Genomic DNA, 6,603 nt, shown 5'->3' on the forward strand with positions numbered 1-6,603 from the left:
CGTTGAATGGATAGCTTAATTTCATTGTATTTTTGCGGAGTTCCACAGATGCAAATATAAATATATTCTTTTATATCAATTTCGAATCTTTTTTGTAGCTAGCTTCCTTCAAATGGTTTAGAACAATTTAGTAATGGATGTATAGTTCCCTATCTTTCCCTGCGATAAGCACGAGAAGCCTTTTTTACGTATAGATTTTGAAGAACGAAAATCACAGAACCATCTTTAAACTGTGTTTTCCGATAAGATAAACAGCACAAGTCCTTTTATGTGCCTGTATGGCACTTGTGCCTTCATTGTAATAAAAACGTCAAATATACAGATAGAAATTTTTAACAAAATAGCCTCTCTGAGATCTGAATTACTAAAATTGTTATTTATTAAATCTCACTGACATCAACTTTTTGCTGACGCGACTCCCGTTACCTCAAATATATGACTCTGAAGTCATCTTAGCCAGAAATACTGTCAATATCCTTTCAACAACCTAATATATATATATATTTTTCTAGCAAGAGAACCTTTATTCAAAATATTAATACTTTACTTTTAGATATTGCGAAATTTTGCGAGTAGTCAAAAATTTAGAGCAATCCGTATCACTAATTCTTTTTTTAGACCAAACGTCAAAAGATCAGATTGTGTGAAAGATTTGAATATTTTTTAGCATCTCATCAAACTTTTGCTCCAAAATAACAATTTGTCTTTTTTTTGTTTTTTTTTTTTTACGGTTTCACCTGTCTCAAAATTTTATGCTTAAAAGCAAGCTTCAACGAAGTTACGCTATATAAAGATAACCATATTTAATTATCGTCCTGGGAGCTCTGTGGGTCAAATAGGCTGGGAATAGATGGACCACTACATTTAGAGTATATATAATACCAGCGCTGTGGTTGTTAACTTCATAGAAACTAATTTAATTTAATTAATTTTATCAACTCAACTTGGCAAAAATGCATATATATGTTAAATTAAACTAAACTAAAGTATAGTAGTTTGACACTTGTTGTATCTCATGTCGTCATGTTCAGCGATGTCTCGAATAAAATTGTGACGACATTTGAAGTCATTATAATATTCGTTGTCCTTCGGACAAAGCAATATGGCTGATCTATCTACCACATAACCATGATCATATATCAGAGTTTACCATGAATAACTGTTCAGACCAGAATCATTTAAGCAGTGGATAATTATAAAACATTAAATAAATATAAAAAAAAGAAAAGTAAAATCTTCCTAGAAATAATTATTGTCCTTTCTAGGAAAAAAAAAAAAAAAAACCATCTATTCACTGATGTTGCGTAATGACTGATTTTTCCGGACAAAATAATCCGTGGTACATATAACGTTACCTTTAAATAACACAGCACCGCCTTTTGATATTATACAATCCAAAATATATGTTTTCAAAAGGTATAGACATATAAGCAGGTGTATTATTTTTCGTGCGAGTTCTATGTTCATGACAAGAATAGCTTCCTGAAAATTCTCCTTAATTGTTTGTCTATTGAAAACACTATAATTTATACCTTCATCCTCGGCAAATACTATTTATATCTCTCGTGTGACGACGTTTCAGGCGTGTACAATACGCGCGTGGGCTCTTCTCTAAAATCGTATTTCCCGAAAAGCTTAAAGCCGCTTGCCACGATACGAACACGTGGGCTCGATTCGGTGTTCTTCACTCCGCTATACATGTGCTACTCAGACACACAGCGTCATTATACAATGATAACGAAAGCAGACTACAATGTGCGTCATACCTAGAATAAGATCTGTAGAGTAGCGGAGCACAAACGAAGTCAGGTAAGGTCAACTTGAAATTCTGTGCTTTCTTAAGCAACATAGAAATTTTGGAAAACGATACTTAGGAATACAAAAAATACTTTTCTGGTATCTAGGGTGATGCATAAAGCTCGACGGAGAAAAGTTTCTCCTACTAAAGATGAAGGTACAATCAGCACATTGCGAGTTTGTAGCAACGTTGTGGAGTCGAGGAAATCATACGCAGCCTGGTGGAGACCGACTGGGTGGAGAGCTCAGCGTCTGGCGGTGACAAACCGAAAGTGGGTTGAAAACAAAGCGTCGAGTAGCTGAAGAACAATAGCCTAGGGACAAAGCAGTACGAATGGTCAAAAGAGCTTCAGGGGGACCGCGCTGGTATGGTATGACCTTTAAGTAATGAAGACAGAAACCTCGTGGCAGGGATTCAATAACAACCGGATTATTTTACGGAGGAAGAGTTTAGAACTCTTGGAAAGCTTCACAACCTCATTAAAGCCTCGGAGGAAACATTTATTGCGGAAATTGCTTGAGGTGCTAAAGCTAGACAGTACTTTTAGCCAACGTAACGGGCTGTGGTTCGCTTACTTAATAAAAATGCGGCTGAATTCGTACACGAGGTTCGTTCAGCCCTGGACTACTTGTCGAAAAGCGCTACCCGCCACACAAAGGTTCGATAGCTTGGGAAGATGCCGCGAGCCTCGAGATTATTTATTTTATTATAAGTATTTAAGTATAAAATGCCCTCAGAACTGATGTATCAGCCTTGCGGCGAGGTAGTAATGTATCAATTGCAGTAATGTATCAATTGCAAACCGAGACCTTTCGACAGAAAAGCCGCTCTTGCTGTACCAATAACATCAGGTAAGCTAGGGGGTTCACATCTACTACTGGCTAATAAGGGTGTTCAGGCAATTTTGATCACCGGTGTACGTTGTTGACCGGTGCACGTTTTTAAAGGGCATGCTTTGTTAAGGAACGCAGGAGCCGTGGACGGTGCTGCAACGATAAGTCAAACCGTTGTTCCCAAAGGTCATTTAGACATTTTCGGGTTATATGCAAATTAAAGGTGCGATATTGTACGGAGAGGAAAATCTGGCCTAGAGCTCGAGAGCATATAGCCAATTGCGACATGGCGTACCCTTAAAGTCCGTGCGACAACGAAGGAAGGTCCCTTCGAAGTCCCGTGGAACCAATCACTACAAGGTAAGCCGAGATTCGGTACATGCTCGTGCCCGAACCAAAATTTGCGCAAATATGCCATCTGGGTTGTAGTACGGCGATGTGCCTAAAGAAACCTATCGCCGACAATTTAGGCTGTTAATGGAATTTACCCCCTAATGTAGTCAGTTAGACAGCGTCGCTTACAACAGCTTCAAAACGGGCTCCTGAGCTGATACAGTGGTTTAATATGGCAAAAGCGTAGTGCGTCAAAAAACCGTGACCGCGAGATGGCGGCATCCCGCTCGGTATCGTTTTTGGTCCAGCGTAGGTTTAAGCTTTCCGATCAACACGAGGTGTTACAGTTCTCAGAACATCGGTTCTAGGCTTTACACGAACGGTACCTGACCCCGCTCGAAGTAGACATGTTATCGCGATTTGAAAACGGGCGCAACAATTTTTTTAAGTTACTCTTACTAGTGAAATCCGTGAGAAAAACCTAAGTCGTATTTTGCTAAATGCCTAGTTACCCTGGGAGGATGCTATAAGCTTACAATGCTGTTCTCAACTTGCGCTGCAATAATAATAATGTAATTGTTTCAATGTCACTTGCTTTAGATCGTGATCCCAAACCCGAAGGTGCACGCGGACCTGTCGTTTCCGCTTTCATTAACAGGCGGTGTTCTTCAGGTAAACATTAGGTATTTAATGTCTTCATCTGTAGAAGCTGTAGTCTTACATGCTGATCCATTGAAAAGGCCCAATTATGCGTTTTATGCTACAAATTGCTTTTGCGAGCACTATATATATATATTTAACGTATCTAGTGTATGTAATTTTCATTTTTGCATTGTATACAAATCTAATATAGGTCTATTTTAATGGCCTGTAGGTATTAATGGGCACGCACTATGACCTAAGGCAGATAATGCGCTTTGTCTTTGGAATTTGGGCCAGAATCAGTTATCCCATACCTTTGCACGAGACGAAGGCCCATCAAACTGAAAACTGTTGTCAGAAATTGCCGAATTTTGTGCGGCCTCAAAAGTGATTTGATCAAGCTTTCGATAGAAAGCAATCGATGAGTGATTAGTTTTACCCATACAAACCATAATGATGACTTCATTTTTACGCTTATTATTGATTTCCAATACATCTTTTACTAGCGCACAATTGGTATGGAAAAAATACCTGTGGACTAATGAAGGAGTTTTTTAAAAGCATTAGTTGAAAAACTGAACTGAAGATCAAAGGGAGTGGAAAGTAGCAGTTTTAATTTGGGCGTAGGCTACAATTAGGCAGGTGGTGATTAGATTGTTCAAAAATAACCCCCAAACAGGATACCCGATTCTAGCGCATGAACATGCCTTTTAGATAGCCCACATTAATGTATATCAGATTGTATAGTTAACATTTCCGTAAGACGTATCACTCAACGTTATATCTGAATTTCGATGACTCACAGAAACAAGTTAGGGACTCATGTACAATAGCACAGAATATGGAAAACGTTACCTACATAAAAATCTCTTATTACTAGTTTTAATCCCAGCGTATAAATGAGCGCGCGTAGTTTGGACAAATACTAAATATCTGTAGAATCGGGAGGAGAATAGTCATATCTCGAAAGAAACAATCAAAAAAACAAAAAAAAAACAACAAAAAAACAAAAAATTGTGAAAAACAACAGCAAATATTGTAGGAATCTTGACGAGCGTGGATCACCACATCCTATTTATGAATATAATGTTATATGTTCGTTCTCTCGACATTTAGCGAAAGAATAGTCATACAAAAAGCGTTTGTGTGGGCATGTTAACGAAAATATATGCACACAAATTCTTCTGAATTCATACTTAAGTCGAAGAATACGTACCTGACTCAACCGGTAAACCTTTGGGAGTCTACCTCGACAACATGGAAACGATCACCAAAGCGCACTCGTAAATATATATAAGAAAATCAACCTTCTGATCAAGTTGAGCTATCGGAATGGCATCGGTCTTCGGGGGAATGCTCAAAAACATGTCGTGTTCAATGAGCCATGATGTAAAGTAGAATAGCAATGTTAGCTTGAAACAAATAATAAATTAAGCATTAATGTTTGTTTCAAGAGATTGATTACCCACTTAACCCATACGGGTTCAATACATACATTGAGAGAGATGTAGCAATCACATTTCTGTGAATGATGATCCTCATTTACCCCTTAATTAACTGCTTTCTTTGTATCCATTACAGAATGACTTCAGTGACTGGGATCGCTCGCTGGCCAATCAACAAACCGAAAATTAAATTTTCGCCGAAGGTAAGGAGAAAACAGCAACTTTCAGGCCTATAACGAGTACAGAATCCAGGACGCTGCAATTTCTCCTGCAAGTAAAAACGTTAGGTTTGTTAGAAGTGATTCAAATTACGTGACATAATGTGTTTTACCTTTCAGATAGATACGATTGGAGTCACTTCACATTCGGGGGCCATTTTTGATATACTAAATGGAGCCTATCTTCTAACAATCGGTCTAAAGATAGTTCTCTCAATTTTGGAAGCGATTTATCCGTTTGTCGTTGATGCCCTGCTAGGCAATCTGCTCAAAAAAGCTCTTCAACAATGGATCGATGTATATCATGAGCAACTGCCCTTTTAATCTCCGTCGTTTCTACTTCGACGTCCGACGTATTTTTGCGCCTAAACTGCAAAACGATGATATCGAAGCGACAACTCACAAATCACTAAATGCTTCAAGCTCCAATAGATAATTAGCTTACATTTGTAAGTCTCTGCTTAATAAAAAGGTTTAACCTATAAACCTAAAATATATTTTGTTTGCTAAAAACACGGGATTTCGTTCATGACCATGATTCAACATTTGGTATGCGTCAAATACTGGGTTATGCCATATATACTAGTAGTAACATGTTACAGCAGTAAAATTGTTCTAGGATGCCATGCACCATCCTTAACCATACACTCTACAGGATAGATGAAGCAAGAAAATATTTACGCAAAAAATAATACACATATAAATAAATACAAAAATAAAAGTCCATTGAACGCTTCTTGCGATAAATCACCGTATATATACACATCATACGTATATCTATCCAGCACGATCAGAAATGGCAGTTTTTCTGTGTAGTAGTGAATGTAGGAGGGTATGTACCCTTAAAACTAGCAATCTATGACAGCACAACTTGTCGTACTATACGTACCACTCAATTTCTCTCGTCATAGTCACCTTCGCCGATTTTTGATAAGGCCAAGGTAGCATTATAACCTAATTACAAGCGATAGGTGATCGTGATGGGAAGGTAGTTCTGCTAAGGTTTGCTTGTTGCTTATGATGTTCATCAGATGAACATGCCTTACGGCCAAAATGGTGTCAGCAATTTTACTCAGGAATCTACTCAGGATCTCCTAACTCCCAGAGCGCGATAGATAACTAACGCTGTTATATGGCCCATCCTCAAGTCAGCACAGCATTAGAGGTACATTTTTTGATAAGCATTGGGCAACGTCAAAAGGTAGTCTTATTCGGTTGTTCAGCCGATGAATGCCGCTACTGACACGGATGATAAAGAAAGTAGAGCTAAGTAAAAAGGACATCATAATAACCTCGCAAAAAGCTCGTTTAATATGCCCTTTTTCAGATTAATT

At 38.1% G+C, this 6,603-nt stretch overlaps 1 long non-coding RNA gene across 1 annotated transcript; it reads left to right on the plus strand.

Moving 5' to 3' along the window:
- The first annotated feature begins 1,579 nt into the window (after nt 1-1,579).
- On the plus strand, nt 1,580-5,782 carry LOC111260118 (uncharacterized). Its single transcript, XR_002680108.2, has 5 exons — nt 1,580-1,809; nt 2,855-2,991; nt 3,565-3,636; nt 5,188-5,254; nt 5,390-5,782. It is a non-coding gene; the product is annotated as an uncharacterized LOC111260118 (long non-coding RNA).
- Nucleotides 5,783-6,603: the final 821 nt, after the last annotated feature.

This window comes from Varroa jacobsoni, unplaced genomic scaffold, assembly GCF_002532875.2.
Source record: "Varroa jacobsoni isolate VJ856 unplaced genomic scaffold, vjacob_1.0 scaffold_401, whole genome shotgun sequence".
NCBI lineage: Eukaryota > Metazoa > Arthropoda > Arachnida > Mesostigmata > Varroidae > Varroa > Varroa jacobsoni.